The sequence below is a fragment of the Protopterus annectens genome, chromosome 1.part2 (genome assembly GCF_019279795.1).
Source record: "Protopterus annectens isolate FY-2018-M chromosome 1.part2, PAN1.0, whole genome shotgun sequence".
Lineage (NCBI taxonomy): Eukaryota > Metazoa > Chordata > Ceratodontiformes > Protopteridae > Protopterus > Protopterus annectens.
In genome coordinates, this window is record NC_056727.1 from 687751391 (window position 1) to 687767531 (window position 16141).

Below are 16141 nucleotides of genomic sequence, written 5' to 3' on the forward strand. Positions count from 1 at the left end.
TGTGTTCAAGTTAGCAAGTGTACATGAAAGTACAAGGCCTGCACAGCCAACATGAACGCCAAAGGCTTTCACCATCCCCCAGTGGTAGACTCTCTGGCTATCCAAAGTGAGTAAGTTGTTGGTATAAAGGGTCATTGGCTAAAGTAATCTTCAGGTCTTTTTTGCCCAAGGTACCAAAGTCCAAATGTTCCCCAGATGGATCTGACTGGCCCCAGCCCCACTGATCCTATGATAAGAACTGGACATTTTTATAGGAGGACGTAAGGAGAAGGGGGTTGGAGAGGATGATTAGTAAGGTACCCACCTCATCCCCAACAGCAAGAAGGAACAGGGTTAGGTGAGTGGGAAAGGGTACTGCAACATTTATCTATTAATACATCTAACACAGCTGTATTATGTTATTCACAGTCAATGTTACAGTACTTATTCTTGGGAGGACTCCCAAAGCTATATTACTGGGGTGGCTGGAGAGCAGTCTGCTCTGGAGATACCAGGCTCTGAGGATGGCAGAGGCAAACCTGGATCTAGTTCTGGAGATATCCAGATTTTGGATAATAAAAATGACAAAAATTGGCAACTATTCAGACAACTATAAAACCAAGTCAAGAAACAGGTTAGTATGATAAAAAGTATTATTATACTTAGCTACAAGATAGTTATAAAAACAACCATAAAAAATTCTGGTCCCCCTTATCCTCTCTCATCAGTCCAGGTAAAAAAGAATCCCAACCAATACCCAGATATTCCCCCTCTTCAAACAGCTACCTATTTCAATAAATACTTCATAGAAAGCGCACCCCTTTCCACACAGCCAACTTCCCTTATCTTAGACTCTACTACATTTCCTTCACAAAACTCACCTATCTGCAACATCTCCAACACACCCAAGACAACTCCACCTACTTTACCTTTCAACCAGTTTCTATAACTCTCATAAAAAAGTTTTTACGTAAACTAAAACCTTGTTTTTCCTCAGTCGACAACCTTTCCCCAGACCACTTAAATATAGCTTCAGATGCAACAGCATACCCAATGAGCATTCTTATTAATGGATCAATAACTGAATCCTGTGTCCCTAAGCTTGTGGAAAATGGCACATTTTCCCATTACATACAGGAGGTAGTTCCAGTGACATTTCAAATTTCTGTCCCATAGCCATCCTATCTCCCCAAATTCTTGAAACATGTATCCCTCAACAATTTCTCCATTATGGATTACCCAGTTTGAAGGAGTATTTTAGATCAACACAGTTAAGGCTCTGAATCACAATTTTCTGCTTGCGCTATGTATAAACGTGGAAAGGGTCGATGAGGATGGAGGATGATGAGTGAGGATGATACAGGGGAGAAGCTCAAGAAACAAGGAGACACTGGGATTTTGGATGCAGACCCTTAAGGAGAATGACAATAATCATACAAAATATTACATTCATAAAGGAGCAGAAAGTATTTTAAGAACCAAGTCAGCAAGGGAATGGAGAAAAGAGATTCTGCCGATAGGCAAGACTGCAATTTGGGACATAACACAGACAATAGGCAAGAGGGGATTGGAATTTATTGGAGAAATCTTGCAAAGGATACAACGTATTGGGAACAAAACTAGAAATGGAAAGGTAACAAAATGCCATGAATTTATTTGGACTGCAGGTTAGAGATTCCCTATCAAGGACTGATATCAGAGTATAGGCAAACAAAGAAATGGGGGGGTCCTAAACAAAAGACCAGCACTGGTTTGAGTTTTTAAGCAGACTCCAGAACAGAAGCTGCAGTAAAAAAAAGAATAATTAGAACACAAAATATTGCATGACAACTATAAGAATCAATCACAGGAGCTTAGAAGGGATTGGGAAGAGAGATTGGATAAGCAATTCGCCAAGAGACAATAGGGGATATATGAATATCTTCCAAATATGCAACAAAGTTTAGAAGATTTAGGATCTTTGCTTGGAAGTGTTTATATAGGTATTTTTAAACTCCAAGTAGACTCCAGAGAATTTTTCCCTCAGATAGACAGCAAATGTTGGAGGTGTGACAGGGAAGAAAGAGGTAACTGCAAATATTTTCTGGGAATGTAATGGGTTAACAGACTTTAAAGATTCCCTGCAGATGTCTTTGTCAGAGATACTGGGTAAGCAAACTGGTGTAACTAAGGAAATGATCTTTTTGAGCTATGATACAGAATTGGAATTGCCTAGACATAGTAAGGCCTTGCTGAGTCTAATTATGGTGGCTGCCAAAAAAGCAATTACTAGAAAATGGAAGTCAAAGTCTAAACCAACTGTACTAGAAGTGAATATAGCAACAGAGATAAAGCAACTGGAATTGGGATCTTTAGAAAAGGGAATGGGGAAATTACATAGGAAAAATGGGAACTATGGAAACATTATATGCAGAGGAAGAACAAGGTTTAAAAGAAGGCAGGATGTGAATGAGCTACTTAATTGAAAATGACTGGATATATTACAAGTGATGTATAATGTCTGCAACTACATTTGTCTCAACGAGGTCTGTGATACATAATGTTTGCAACTAAAACTGTATTAATGTGGTTTGTTTTTCATTTATACAAATGTAAGATTGCCTATGTTATAGGTTCATAGGTTCATACTAGGCTATCTGCCCTAGGGCATTTATAAGCCTAGCCAGAGTGTGTGTGGCTTTCACCACCCCTTAGGATGAGAATACTATACCCATTAGTTTGCTGTGCCTCTGTCCAGCAGTGACACAGAGATGATTCCCGGGGTAAACCTACGATCTCCCATCCACTCGTCAAGATTTCTCTTGAACAGAGTCAGTGAGGGGCTCTGCCTCACATGGACTGGGATTCTGTTCCATAGTGTAGGGAGTCTCTGGGTGATGAATCTGTCCCTCCAGCACATCCTAGTTATATCCGTGTTGAAGTTTAAGTCTCTTGCTCTCGTGGCTCTGGTGGATTTGGATTTTTTGAGGTGGAGCATGTCCATTAATTCCGGGTTGGACATGGCCTTGTATGTCAGGCACAGATCACCTCTGAGCAGACGGTATGCGATTGAATAGAGCTGGAGTTTCTTCAGTCGGGCAGCGTATGACATATGTTTGAGCCCCTTTATCCTTTTGGTGAGGAACTTTTGGGGTCTTTCCAACTGCTGCAGGTGTCAGGTAAGGTACATTCCGAATGGGGCGTTGTACTCAATCATTGGTCTGATAAGTGAAGAGTACAGGGGTACAATGACCTCTCCTGATCTGGATGTGAATCCCTTCATGATCAGGTGGGCAATGTAGAAGGTCTTCCTAACCACTTTGGCAATGTGAGTGTCAAAAGAGAGGTTACTGTCAACTTGGGTCCCCAGGTCCCTGATAACTTCTTCAGTGTTTAATGGATTGCCACCTATGTGGTAATTAGGGGTTACCTTGTTTTTCCCAAAGGGTATGACTATACATTTTTTGGCATTTAGCTTAAGGCCATGGCTCTGGCACCAGTTATCCATTTCTATGAGACCTCTCTGGAGGATGTCTGTGTCTGATGGAGTGTCAATTATGGTGCCCAGTTTGCAGTCATCTGCAAATTTTGTCAACCACAATCCCCCTATGTTTGCCTGCACTTCAGAAAAATAAATGCCGAACAAGAGGGGGCCCAGGACTGAGCCGTGGGACACCGCTCATGACCGGCTTAGAGTCTGACATGGCACCAGCAACTCTAACCCTGTGTGTTCTGTCCTTGAGCCAGTTTGCAACCCATCTTGTGACATATGGGTTTACATCTAAGCTGGTGAGCTTTTCTATGATGCCCGAGTGGGGTATTGTGTCGAACGCTTTTGCTAGGTCAAGGTAGGCTGTGTGAACTGCCTTACCCTCATCAATGGCCTTAGTGACGGTTTCAAAAAAGTCGACCAAGTTAAAGAGGCAGGATCTGCCCTTGACAAAGCCAAATTGGGTAGGATCCAGTGTCTGTAGGTCCCCAATGTCTTTATTTATGAGTTCCATTATGATCCTCTCCATAGCTTTGCAGACAAGGCTCGTCAAGCTTATGGGGCGGTAATTTCCAGGGTCCGTAGAAGCACCGCCTTTGTGGAGTGGGACCACAGTTGCCGTACACCATTCTTTGGGTACGTATCCTGTAGTAAGGATAAGATTAAACAGCAGCCTTATGTGTGGGTTTAGTTCCTCATCGAGTTCGTGTAGCACACAGCCAGGGACACCGTCCGGTCCCATTGATGCTGTGTTTTTTGCTTTAGAGAGAGCAGCTCTCACCTGGGCATCTGAGATGTTTGGGAGGCTAGACTCTGGTGGGACAGATATTTCTCCTTTTGGGGGGGGGGGGAGAAATTTGCACTGAACCTGTCTGCCAGTATGTTGGCAATGTCTGTGGGTTCAGTGATTTTTGTATCATTTTGGACTAATTCTGAGCATATCTGGGAGTTTCCACCCAGGTTTCTAACATAGCTAAAGAAGGCCTTATGATTGTCTTTTGTGTCTTTAGCGATTTTTCTCTCAAAGTTGGCCTTGGATGATTTTATGAGTGATCATAGTTTTTTTGCTAGTATTGATCAGAGATGCCTTCCCTTTTTCGGGATTTTGCTCTGTCATGTAGTAGCTTTCTCCTCTTGTTGTAGAGTTTGTTTATGGCTGGGGTCCACCAGACCGGGCGCCTGCCTTTGGTGGAAAGGGTCTTGATTTTATTAGGGATTGCTTGATCCATACATTCCTGAAGGTGCTCGTAGAAGGCATTTGTAAGGGTTTCAGCAGCGTGGGTTGTGGTTTCCACTGGCTCGGGGGCCTTGAAGGATACCACTCCAGTCTTAAGAAGTGTGAAGTTTGCTTTTGAGAAGTTCTTCACTGTGGTCTTTTTCGCTGGGGTTGGGGGCGGGATGTGGATCTCCAGTGAGATTAATTTATGGTCTGATCTCACCAATGAGGGATATACTTCCGGTGTGGAGCATTTTGTCCCCATGTTTGTGATGATCAGGTCTAGTATATTTTCTCCTCTTGTGGGAATGGTGACTAGTTGTTCCATAGCATTTGAGTTTATGAACTCCAGGAACCTTTGGGCTAGGGTGTTGGGGCTTGAGTAATGTTCCCAGTCTATGTTTGGGTAGTTGAAGTCACCCAATATGATGGTGTTTGGAGAGACATTCATACTCTCCAGTGTCTTCAGGAAGGCTGTGTATATGTAATAGTTTAATAAAGATGTTCTTTGTTTAAAAAAAAAATTCTCCACTCTATTAAAAATAAGATAATCACCAATAATCTTCTTCTTTCGGCTGCTCCCGTTAGGGGCCGCCACAGCAGATCAACTTGTTTCCATTTCTTCCTGTCCTCTGCATCTTGCTCTGTCAAACCAACCACCTACATGTCCTCTCTCACCACTACCACAGTCCTAGCCTTTACCTGCCTTCGTGCATGCCTTCCCCCTCTTCTCCTACTTCAGCCAACAGTAGCTCAATTGCTAATCACCAATACATAACATATTTTGGCCAGACCACAGCACCTCTACTGCATTATTATTTACAGATACTGTCAATAAGGCTCGGAACTCTAATACACTTATATCTGCAGTACTTCTAGATCTATCAAAAGCCTTTGACATGGTCTCTCACAGTCAGCTCCTCAATCAACTCTCCTCCCTAGGTCTAGCATCTCCATCTACTCAATGGTGCTCTAGTTACCTTGCCAACAGGTAACAAGGTGTAAAATGGCAAGGATCCATCTCCACATATCTTTCCACTTCTACAGGAGTCCCACAAGGATCCATCCTTGGCCCTCTACTATTCAATATAGTTAGCAATAACTACATTCATCTTCTTCTGAAGGCACCTTGATTCAATATGCAGATGACCATCATCATTTGCTCTTCAAACACTACCTCACCTCCAAGAAATCATTCAATAAGCTATCATCTGCATATAAACCTGGCTTACAAGAGCAGAACTCCTACTAGACCCACAAAAAAAATACTCCTATTACCTCAAAAACCCACACCCTAACAAAGCATCTTTTAAAATCTTTTCAGCAAATGGTACTGAAATCAAGTTAGTCCACCATACCAAACCATTAAGAGTCATAATAGATGATCTTAAGTTTGACCTCCACATCCAAAATAATAGCAAGAAAAATGATCAAAAATTAGGCATGCTATACAGAAACAATCATTTTCTGAGCACACCCACAAAAATTACTCTAGCCAAAAACATACCTTTTGCCCTCCCTACTCTATGAAGCACCAATTCTAACTAATTTAAATCCTCCATAAAAACAAACTTGAAAGCTGCTACAACAAAATTGCCAAGTTTGCTATTAATTCATCCTCCTTCACCAATCACTGTAAAGCTCTGCATACCCTTAGCTGGCTGGAACTCCCCCTCCACCTCTCCTACATTCATCTTAAAACAGTACATAAAATCATACACAAATCATTAGCCTGCCCGGCTCTAATCCCTTTAATCAACATGTATTTTCCAAAAAGAACTCTTAGATTGGAAGACAAACAACTCACCATAAATAAATCGAATAAATCCCCTGGACAAAGGCTATACTTATACTCAGTAGCAAAAAAATGGAACTCCTTACTCCTAACCATCAGAACTATTTCTAACCTACCCACCTTTAAATGCTCCCTAAAAGGATACCTTACAAAATCTTGGACCTGCTCCTGAGCCAATCCTGGCTGAACTCACTCACTATATTTCACTCACCCCCTTCAACCTAGATCACATTTCACTACTCTATACAGTCTCCTAACTCCACTCATTTTTGTTTTCCCCACTACGTAACCTAATTTCATTCATCTCTGCATTTCCTCTACCTCGTTCCTACCTACTCACCTAAGCTACCTGAAGACACCTTATCCTGCACTCTTCTTATAATCCTCCTCTCCATCCTTCTTCCTTCTATAACCATAATATAAACACATCTCTCATACCAAGACATCACTCAATTGCACCTCACCGCCTCTAATCATGTAATCTCCGAGATATCTCTAAATATCTTTATTAGAATGGTCTCAAGTCTCATTTACCATATACTAATCTATGTAACAAATAATGACTATTGAATTTGTCCTCACATATTCGGTTCAACTCGTGTTATTTTCATTGCACTCTGGTATGAAACATATGTTCTATGTTTTTCTCATTACAACATTCTTTCGCTCTGTTTGTAATGTAAAATTATACTTTGTGATTGAAAATATCTGTACTTGCTGTGTTTGTAATGAAACATGACAGTTTGTGATTTAAAATATCTGTACTTGATTTTTGAAATAGTGTGACTGAGCTTTTCTTCCTGGGCCTCCCCTGAAAATGGGCACTTTCAAGCCCAGTCGGACTTTCCCGGTAAACAAATGTCAAATAAATATCACAAGGTGGCAGTGTTTAGTGAAGGTGTGTACAGAAGACCAAGTATCTGCTTCCACGATGGACTGGGTTTGGTAGTCTTTCAGGAATGCTGTGGTAGTTGCTTTCGCCTTGGCAGAATAAGCCACCAAATAGAACTTGCTGATTTTCCTGTTTACTATAAAAAGGTATACCTCTGTCGCACTCCATTTGTGTGTTAAAACCTCTCTTCAAATATGCACTCATCGGGATCTAGGAGGGACCTGCTCAGATTGTCTGCTAACAGGTTGTCCTGTACTGGGAGGTATGAGGCTATAGGAGTCAAACACAGTTGCTGCGCTAACTGCCAATGTGCAGAAGTGGTAGGAATGAATGTCTTCTTCTTTACTGATACAACACATCATGGTTGTATAGTCTGTTAGTATCTTTATGGGTCCTGGTATCATTTTTTTCTTTGAATGCTTTCATGGACAAAAGTAATGCCATAATTTCTTTTATGTTAATCTGCTGAGCTGCTATGATGTTCTCTGGATTTTGAGTCTGCCCAAATGTGCTCACCAAGCCAGCTGTTCATGGTTAGAGTCCTATTTCACCCTCTCTCTGAGTTGGAAAGGTACCCCTAGGTTTGCCTTAATAGCATGGGAGGATAGGAATGAAGGTTTCCAAGGGTTGTTGGCATTCAGACCAGCATTTTGTCAGGAACCACTGCAATTTTCTTATGTGGAGTTTTGCAAGGGGAACCATTAAGATACATGAGGCCATATAACCCAACATAAGCAAATACTCCCTTGCTGTTAACATTTGATGATTCTGAATATAGTGGTGGTGTTTTAAGAGGAAATGAATTTTGTCTTATGGCAAAAAAGTTTTCTGTTGAACAGAGTCTAATTCTGCCCCTAGGAAAGTAATACAGGCGTTTGGTATCAATTATGACTTTTGGACATTCAGAGTAAGGCCCAACTTCTTAAAGCAATCCATGGTGATTTGCATGGTTGACAGAGTTCTGCAGAAATTCTGCATAGAACAAACAATTGTCTAAATATGGGTAGATGTGGACCCCCTTGGTTTAGTAAAATGCAATTACTGGTGCCAGACATTTTGCAAACACTTTGTAAGCAGCAGATAAACCAAATGGTAAGGCACAGAGTTGGAAGTAAGAGTCCCCTTCTAGTGTTACTGGAGAATAGGAATATAGCTCCAGTATCACCATTCATGCCCCAGATAAAATGAGAGGAAGAAGCTTTTGCAGGATTAACATCTTGAATTTGGGTACTACAAAAATTTGTTGAGATTTGAAAGATCCAAGGCAGACCTCCAAATACTTTCCTTTCCTGGGACTACCAGATTGGAGTAGAAACCTCAGCCTCTGGTGCAGTTGGTTGAATGGAGCATTATTGTAAGAGGAATGGAATTAGTTTTTTGTTTTGTTTTTGCTGTTTGAGGGGAGTGGGACTTTTCCAAAACTGCAGAGTACCACTTCCTTATGATATGTAGAAGCTGTGTCCCCCAAGTGATCTGCTCCCAAAAGTTGAGGAAGGAAGATAGAGTCTTCCTCCCAGATAGGCTGGGGGGGAGTTGAGGTTGGATGGGATATGAAGGAGGGAGAGAAAAGTAGGTGCCGAGCACAGTTACAGCTGCTCACTAACAAGGGCTGGGTCCTTGGACCTTCCAAGTCGGGGCATTGCTTGGACTGCCACTTTCTTTAGTACTTGGGCCTTTTCCCTTTGAGGTTTTGAATTTTTCTGCTTTGGTTGTATGATCCAGGACTTGCTAGGATAGTTTCTACTGTATCTAGGAGTAGGGAAAAAAAAATTCCTTAAAGGACTGTTTCTCTTTCTGGTCCAGTGTCTCAGACACCTTCTCAGCTGGAGATCTAAAGAGAACCTCCTTCTTGGTTCAGCATTAAGCTGTGCTTTCACATGATGTGACAGAGGTTTTTATCACATCAAGACACATCTCCTCATGATGAGCCCCGTAGCAGCTGCCATGCAGGATGCATTTAATGCATCACAGCCACACCTTAGTGAATGGCTGGAACCAAGATGCCTACACTGCATAATTCCTGAATGTTTTTCACACTGACGGTACTGTAGCTGGGTCCATTAGATTTTTATAGAGCTGATTGTAGGACTCAAGCACTCCCTAGAAGCAATCAAGCTTCCTGGAGACAGGGGGAAAGGAATAAGATTCCATAGATGCATTACAAAGCATCATCATCCAAGACATCATGAACTGGACAAGTGGGTAGTGGGTCTAGGCTAAGGAATTTTCTCTAACTGGCCTGAGCCAAGTAGATTCCTTCATCCTGTGCAAGGTATCTCCAAAGAATAGTTCCTCAGGTCGGGGCACTCGCGCCCAAACCAAACAAGAACCAAATACACTATAGTGCATTGTACTTAAATACCAGCAACTGAGTGAAAATACTTTCATTAAATTAAAATAAAAATTAAAATGAAATAAAACGTTCACACTTTAAGTGCTTTCATCTCTCATGGGATACTTCATTAGAAACTATAGGTTCAGTCACTTAACATCCTTTTGAACCCTTCTGTACATCAGTGTGTGTACTGCTTTAAGAAGCTTTCTAGGGGCTTGCACAAGTGTATAAATAATGAGCACGTGTGAACCTGACTGCCATTTTATAGTAAGCTGTTGAGATGTAAGCATGTATGTCTGTGTAGTCTGTCTGTTAATCAGTTTGTTTATATTTTGTACTCCTGCTATCCATCCTGATGTGTTTCCATGTAATAAAGCATGTAAATGAACTACCCTGCCTGTTCGTAATCTATACTAGAGAGGGACGAGCGACACCTTCCATGTTAGGCTAATTAATCATTTAAAGAAACAGCACTTATATAAATAATAAACTTCTAAGCAAGTATTAAAACATATGCAGTCTTAAAGTCTTTTAAAAAACAAAAGTAATTCTAACCATCTCATAGGCGGGTTCCTAGCTAAAAATACTGATCACAACTTAATCTAGACTATACAAAACCTAATAAAAAGCTGCAAATTGACCAACGTACTCCTGTGAGACGAAAGTGCTTAAACTGAAGTGTGTACATTTCATTTTAATTTTTATTTTAATTTAAAGTATTTTCACCTGGTTGCCAGTGTCAAGAGTCCAGTGCACTGTATTCTATTTAATAAATTCCTCAGCTGGTGAGGCTGAGGACAAGGTGTCTTCTGAGTCAGTATCCAGAAATTGATGGGAGGGTAAATTCTCCATATAAGTAAGTTCATCTTCTTTGTCTGGCTCTGAGGAATCAGTATTCCTCAGCTGTGGTGTCCCTTTATTTCTTTTCCCAGGGGAAGTTCTTGGTACAGCTTCCCTTCCAAAAGTGAACTGTTTTTAGTCTTCATGAAGTTCTAAAAAAGCCTGACTTGGTCACATGGATAGACCTAGGAAGAAGGGGCAGGGGATCTGGTCAGTGTTGGCTAGGCAAACCTACCTCCCATTTTACTTTATGGATCCTGTTCTTGGAAGAAACAAATGACAAGGTCTCAGGTCACTGGTGGTTGGCCATGACCGCAGTCCAGTTCCATGGGATTTCCTACAGATCACCAAGGGAGTACTGCCCTCACTCTCGGTCACCAGAAGTTTGGCAACATATGCCACAGCCTGACAAGTGACTTCCAGCCCAACAGACATCAATCAGGTGTCAGCTCACAAGGAGATGTACTTGGCCAAAGACATGGTGGCCTCTGAAGTGGACACACCAGAAAATTCAGCACTAATAGGCATTTGATCAGGGGACTGCAAAGGAGCCTCAACTATGTTGACGATTTCAAGACAAAGTGGAGCATCAGACACTGGGATGTCACTGGCCTCCTGCACATCCTTCCCCTTCAAGCATTTGTCTTTAGCCTTCTTCAGGAACTGGAGGATGCCATAGCCTGCAAAGGCCAAATACTACCAGACTCCAAAACTAAGGGCTTCAGTCCTATGCTTTATGGTTCTATTATTAAACCAGGCACAAAATGGGCAGTTAGGCATGTTGTGCTCTGGACCTAAACAGAACGGACAATACACATGGAAGCCTTTGTGACATATCCATTTCCCACATGAGACAATTGCTAACTTTCTTAAACATTAAATATAAAGAGGAAATTCCCCTATGGGGTACTTTTGCTGAACATTCTGGTTTCAGACCGACTGACACAATGATGGCACTTACACAAGTGGTTCAATGAACTAGACTGGCATGGCAAGAAAGAACTGCAGACGGCTAAGGCTAAAGACGCTTTATAGCATCGACTTGCGGACATCAGATAGCCAGGGCATTCGCCAGTTAGGGGAAGATAAAAGCTTCTGCTATTCAGGACAGCTGAGGATTTCTGCACAGCAGGAATTCCCAACACAATACTGCAACACAGTCTATGAAAAGTATCCTACCATAATTGCAGATGTTCAAGTATATTCATTGTTGCAGTCATTGGGGGTTCCTGCCTGCAGGAGCCCGATGGTTGGCCCAACTTCCAAAGCTCCATACCTTCCCCCAGCTGGCTCCAGCCAACTTCCTCCCACCTGGATGCCATACACAAGAGGGACATCTGCTTATGCCATCTTTAGCAAAGGTGCCAGATCACAATGTCACCAAGGAGACAAATTCCCAGGGATAAGGCTCCAACCACAAGGCTCCAAGTTCCCTCTCCAGGTGCTACACAAGACCCAAGGAAAGGAGGTGCCTGGTAAGGGAACAGAGAGTGAATGACAGGAACAGCTGGACTACGGAACTCACACTGATCCCAAGACGCCCAGGAAAGAAAGAGAGGGGATAATGGCAGAGAATTGTGAATGCAAAGATAAACATACTCAAACAGTTACAAGTTTAACCTTGTTCATTAAAAACAAGTTCCTAAGAGGATGAATGCTAAATTATTGCTAAATTATTTACTATCAGCCTTTGAGCTCTTAGGTTAAGGAAAAACTGAGGTTTTTGTTCAGAGTCAAAAGGTTCACATGCTGATGCAATATTGGTTCTTACATGGCCAAGTTCGGCAGAAGGCAGAAAAAAATGCTGCCTGGACCAAAAGGGAACAATTAATAAAAACGCTGGCATTTCCTCCTTTATCCTCTGTAGTACAAAAAGGATTACAGGTATAGGAGGCAGTGTGCACAAAAATAAACCTTGTGTCTCCTGGCAATTGGAACATGGATATAGACATTTGTTTTACATCTAGGGTGACAAACAAAGCCTGCAACATAAGGAGCCAGAAGGATCTTCAATCTCAGTGTTTTGAGCATCAGGACATTTACAAATTTGTTCAGCATTGACAGACTCAATATAGGTCTCAAAGTTGTTTCTTTTCCAGTGATTTTGTGTTTTTTCAAGTTTTTATAGGTCTCAAAGTTATTTCTTTTCCTGGAACTAGAGGCAGTATTGAGTAAACCCCTATATTTTCCTGCCTTTTTGGTATTCTGATTTTCAATGTGTGACGAGATCTTTCTCACAAAGGTGGAATCAAGTCTGCCTCTTCCTTGGGAAGAGGAGGAATTTTGGTCTGCCGAGAAATTATAATCTGCCCCCCTGACTTAGAATCTTGAGAACCCACTGGTTCATAGGTGTGTACTTGGCTAATGGCCCTGGAGCCTTTATAAGCCTAGGCCATAGGATTACCATGGCATCGTGCCACCAGACCTTAGTTTCCAGAGCCACTGGAGTGATCCCTGGGGTGAATTTTCTATTTCCCATCCACTCATCAAGATTTCTCTTGAAGAGGGCCAGTGAGGTGCTCTGTTTGACATGTATGGGAAGTCTATTCCATAGCATGGGCAGTCTCTGGGTTATGAACCTGACCTTCCAGCATGTTCTGTTGACTGTGATAATGAGGATGAAGTCCCTGGAGCGTGTGGTGCAGAGGGTTTGGGATTTCTTTAGATGTAACATTTCCAACAGGGCTGGGTCAGACAGGGCTTTGTAAGTCAAGCAGAGATCGCCTCTAAGTAGGCGATACGAGTCAGAGAATAGTTGGAGCTTTTTTGAGTCTCTCCATACAGGAGTATACATAAGTGTTTAAGGCCTAGGATCCTCTTTGTGAGGTACTTTTGCGGCCTCTCCAGTTGTTGCAGGTGTCTAAGTGAGGTACATGCCAAATGGGGCATTGTACTCGATGATTGGCCTAATGAGGGAAGAGTACACGGAGACAATGGCCTCTTTCTTCCTGGATCCAAAACCCTTAGTAATGAGATGTGCCGCACAGGACGACTTTCTGACCACAGTGGCAATGTGGTGATCAAAACAGAGATTGCTGTCAACCTGTGTTTCCAGATGTCTTATAACACCTTCTGTGTTCAGTGCACTACCATCGATTGGGAAATACCTGGTTCCCATGAATTAACCACAAGCGGATGACGACATTTTTTTGGCATTGAGCTTAAGGTCATGGTTCTGACACCAGTTGTTGGTCTCAGTGAGGCCTTTCTGTAGGATGTCAACATCAATTGGGGAGTTAATAACTCCCAACTTGTAATCGCCTGCAAACTTTGTCAGCCAGAATCCCTTAGCGTTGGGCCTGGACTTCAGAGAAGTAGATACCACACAGGAGAGAACACAGGATCGAACCCTGTGGGACTCTAAAGTCAGACTGCCGACCAGTCATGAGAGGAGTCAGCTACTTTCACACTGTGGGTTCTGTGAGCCAGTTTGCAACCCACCTAGTGATATAGGGGTTGATGCCTAGCTTAGTGAGTTTTTCTAGGATTCCTGAGTAGGGAATGGTATCAAAGGCCTTGGCCAGATCAAGAGTAGGTTGTATGAACCAAATTCAACAAAATAGCCAGCATCAAAGTGTTAAAAGCACTTTGCAAATTAATGCATTTCCACAGCATGATTCTAAATTTATGGCTTTGGACATTTACACTCCTGCACCTAGAGGTGGTGATATAAAGAATGCCACAGAAGTTAAAGAAACCCACTGGATAGCTGGTTTGAGAGCTGATGTTCCACCAGGCTTAAATGGTTTTTTACCTCTAAAACCATTTTAAAGGCTAGAAAATGTTAATTGGTTAAAGGTTTTAATTAATGTAATTGGTTTTTCAAGTTTATTAATTTATATGCAGACTGATTTTATATTTTTTTGTATTGATCTGATGGAGGCATCTCTGAAAGCACTTATCTGTTTACTGCTTATTGTTTATTAAATATATGTGCTTTGCCGTGGTTATCCCATTGTTGTTTCTCAAGTATTTTAACCGTTTTTTTTTTCTATATTGTGACTGATTTTCTCCTTGTTGCTGTTTGCCTATTTAATACAATATTGCTTTGTAATTACAGTCCTGACCAAATTTTTCAACTCAGCCACATTCAGTCACTGCTTCAACAATGTTTTCCGATATTTTAGACATACATATTTTAGTGATGTATCATTTAGGATTTAACTACTCTACAATGGGCTTACTAAACTGCACACTAATATTTGTTTTTCCTAGGAGTCAAGGATACTTTTAAAATGTGGATTTCAGCTCCACAACCACAGAAAGGAATGGCCCTTTTTCAGGTGCCATTTTATTCACTAAAAAAAAAAGTTATGTACTCACTCCTCAGATAGGTATACTGGAGAGGTATTGGAAGAGAGGGGAGTCACCCAATGGGGCATACTCAGGCCTAGGATCTCAGTGGTCTCATGGATGCCGTGGTACAGAGACTAATACTGGTGCCTTTGGGGGAAAGAATGTCTCAACCCAAGAGTGGACCTGCCTGTGGAGACAGCACTCATCACCTCAAAAGCCCCCCTGCCCCTAATCAAAGGTGACCCCTGGCTCTGAAGAACCAGAGGGAATCCCTAGAACCAAGGGGGTTGGCTCAGAGGCAGAGATAGGAGACGAGCTCACCCAAGCAGATGCCCCGAGAGGCAAGTTCGGATCAGGCAACTGTCCGATCAGACTCCACAACCCAGACTCGACTGGAGAGAGTCGGCTCCTAGACTCAAGTTCAGAAGGAACAGAGAACATCAGAGCGAAGATTGGATTCGAAGATCCTGAAATAGGTCTCTGTTCCGATGGCTCGACTACAGTCAGTTCTGGACATTCTGGCTCACATGTCCGAGACTGGATCGTAGGAGGAATCGACATGGAAGGGCTGGGTTTGGTTGGCTCCAAAGCCCTCTGGGTTGGGTCAGACAACAATTTGGTGAGAGCCAGAGTCATGAACAGACTCTGCACTACGAGAGCCACATAATCGTAAGACAGGCTCCTGGAAGATCGAGTCGACGGGAGATTTAGAAGATTGCAGCAGAGAAGACCTCAAAGTGGGAGATACCGGTTCCAATTCTGGGGACCAGCTCCGTAAATTAAATTCCATCGGCACACACTGAAGGGGCCAAGGTAGCAGGTTTCTCGGGCCCGACAGCCTTTGGGGCCAGAGCTGAAACCTTAGGTAATTTTTTTTTTCAATGGCGCCAACTGAGTGCCTGAGGATGAGGACCTTTTCCCCGACTTGTCAGACTTAGCAGAGGGGGAATTTGCCCGATTTTGAAGGACCCTGACCTTCTTCTATCGCTTTAGAAAAAGGGGTCTTTTTTATCCGGCCTCTCAGTATCTATTTGTTTTTTCTTTCTAGCAACACTCTGACTAAAAGAGTGACAAATAGCACAGGACTCTTGCAAATAAACCTCTCCGAGACCGTATACACAGCTTTTGTATTAGGCCAAGTCAGATCCGAGGATTGGATCCGAACCCAGCCTACTAAGAATGAAGGACAACATCACATTAACTTCCATTTTCACTATTCTTCCCATGATTAGATCTTCATACCTTCTTCTTTCGGCTGCTCCCATTAGGGGTCGCCACATGCCCAAGAAACTCATATTATTAAAAAGACAGAACAAAAA

General features: G+C 42.3%; 1 protein-coding gene across 1 annotated transcript in view; it reads right to left on the bottom strand.

Moving 5' to 3' along the window:
* Window positions 1–16141, bottom strand: part of EXO1 (exonuclease 1) — a gene marked incomplete in the record, with an annotated part of 597212 nt that overhangs the window by 266561 nt on the left and 314510 nt on the right.